At 29.8% G+C, this 2,500-nt stretch overlaps 1 long non-coding RNA gene across 3 annotated transcripts in view; it reads right to left on the bottom strand.

The window, feature by feature from the left end:
- Positions 1-2,500, bottom strand: part of LOC119575004 — a 36,125-nt gene that overhangs the window by 17,275 nt on the left and 16,350 nt on the right. For all 3 annotated transcript variants that reach the window (XR_005228930.1, XR_005228931.1, XR_005228932.1), the window contains 2 exons: positions 416-589; positions 1-101 (listed from right to left, as the gene is read on the bottom strand). The exon at positions 1-101 is cut by the window's left edge and continues 30 nt beyond it. This is a non-coding gene — a long non-coding RNA (uncharacterized LOC119575004). The remainder of the gene's footprint in view (positions 102-415; positions 590-2,500) is intronic.

Below are 2,500 nucleotides of genomic sequence, written 5' to 3'. Positions count from 1 at the left end.
GGCATTGGTTACAAACACGATGAAGACTTTGTGGGCGACTGCACACCCATGAAATGCTGGGAACAGACAGCCATCAGCACCTCTCCGCCAGGTATGTCCGTCTGTGGCAACAAATATACAAGCTTGTGTTATTTTCAATCTCGGTCTCGTTGATTAGAACGTATTTCATAACTGACGGCAAATAACTGTTTATAATTTTTCCTTCTGATTTTGTTATTATCAAACACGTATGTAAACATGAATACACGCAAGCATAAACACCGTACAGATAAACAAGCACACGTTCATTCGATTTTGCACTATTATACACACAAACACACACACACACACAAACACACACAACCTATATATCTTTCTATGTATGTATGTATCTACCTATCTATCTATGTATCTATCTATCTATCTACCTACCTACCTATCTATCCATATTTTTTCTTTTTTTCCACATCTTTCTCTTCAGGTCCCCCGTACTGCACCGCCCCCTTCACGACCGTCCCCAACGTCGGCTGCGTCTACTACCACAACATCTCGATGACCTGGTGCAACGCCAGACTCTATTGCAAGGACCTCGGCGCCGATCTCTCCGTCCCTAAAAACGTGACATCTCTAGTTGCATGGGCGACATCCTACGCTCAAGGTATGGATGTGCTTTGATGATAAATATATGAGTGATGGTGGGCAGGATTCAGCACGGCGAGTTTTGAATTCTGTCTTCTACGGGGATTAAACAGAGCTCTAAATTCAGTGGGTATTGTGTGAGTGTGTGTGTGTGTGTGTGTGTGTGTGTGTGTGTGTGTGTGTGTGTGTGTGTGAGTTGGTGTGTGTGTGTGTGTGTGTGTGTGTGTGTGTGTGTGTGTGTGCTATAATATATATATATGTATACATACTGATTTTCTATTGCATCCATGTGATTTCTTTTACTTACATAAATAAAGTACTATTAGGCATCGATTTCTTGTGCATAATATTTATATGTATGTATTATATATGTGTTATTATTTTGATTTTTTTTATAATACATATAATACATAGTCTCTAACTAGTTACATATGATTTTACGATAATTATTCTACAGTAGTGTGTTACATGACAAGCACACACATACATCATCATGCACACGAGTTTATATACATATGCATGATATTAAAATATCAGTACATATGAGATAATATGAATTGCACGACAGGATCGCTGCGTCGTTCGGTTGTTGGGTGAAGTCATACCTGTTTAGTAGTGTGTGGGTTGTTGTAGTATACGGTAGTGGGTTAGTCTCAGTAGTTGTTGATGGTGGTCTGGACCAGGCAAAGGTGATTAGCCTAATAGCTACCCCTGGTGGAAGGGATCGATGGGCAAACATAACTATATGATGTCATATGGTGGCAGGGGAGTTTGTGCCTCGAACTGTTTCGTGGCACGAATATGAATGAATGTGTGTATAAATACATATATATATATATATATATATATATAAAAAATATAATATATATATATATATATATATATTATTAATAATATATATATATATATTATATATATGGCATTTATTAGTATATATTATTATCATAATATATATAAATATTATATATATAGACTATATTATATTAATATATTATATATATATAATATTTTATAATATATATATATATATATATATATATATATATATATATTATATATTTATATATATATATTATATATTATATATATTTATATATATATATATATATATTATATATATATTATATATATATATATAATATAATTAAATATATATGATATATAATATGAACGCATATATATATTATATATTATATATTATATATACTATATAAAGATATACATGTATACATATACATATTCACTTATACATATACATAAACACATGTATATATATATACATACACATATGTATATGTTATACATGTATACATACATACATACACACACGGATATATATCATATATATTATTAACCATTTCGGTTAATTATTCGTTTGAAGAGGAACTCGGAAACAGTTTGAAAGGTTACGGTATTGCTTTATTTCTTATTGTGGCTGTTTTCCTTTTCATGTGTATATATATGTATATATATTATAATATATATATATATATATATATATATATATATATATATATATATATATATATATATATATATATATATAATATAAATACACACACACACACATTTATATACATATAGTACATCCAAGAGTATATATGTATATATATAAATATATAGATATCATACATATAAATATATATATCATTTATACAACATATGTATTTATATCATATATCATATAATATATAAGTATAAATTTCATATATATTTGTGTGTGTATCTGTTTATCTAGCCATCCATCTATATCTATATGCATATTTTCTGTCTTTTGAAATGTATGTGCATATGAATGTTTTGCGAATGAATGTGTGCATTTACGGCCTTGAACATCAAAATGCACAAGCCGAGTGAATGTCCAATTTCATTCAGGACTGCA

Source organism: Penaeus monodon, chromosome 7 (genome assembly GCF_015228065.2).
Source record: "Penaeus monodon isolate SGIC_2016 chromosome 7, NSTDA_Pmon_1, whole genome shotgun sequence".
NCBI classification, from domain to species: domain Eukaryota; kingdom Metazoa; phylum Arthropoda; class Malacostraca; order Decapoda; family Penaeidae; genus Penaeus; species Penaeus monodon.
This window is presented reverse-complemented; position numbering and strand designations above follow the sequence as displayed.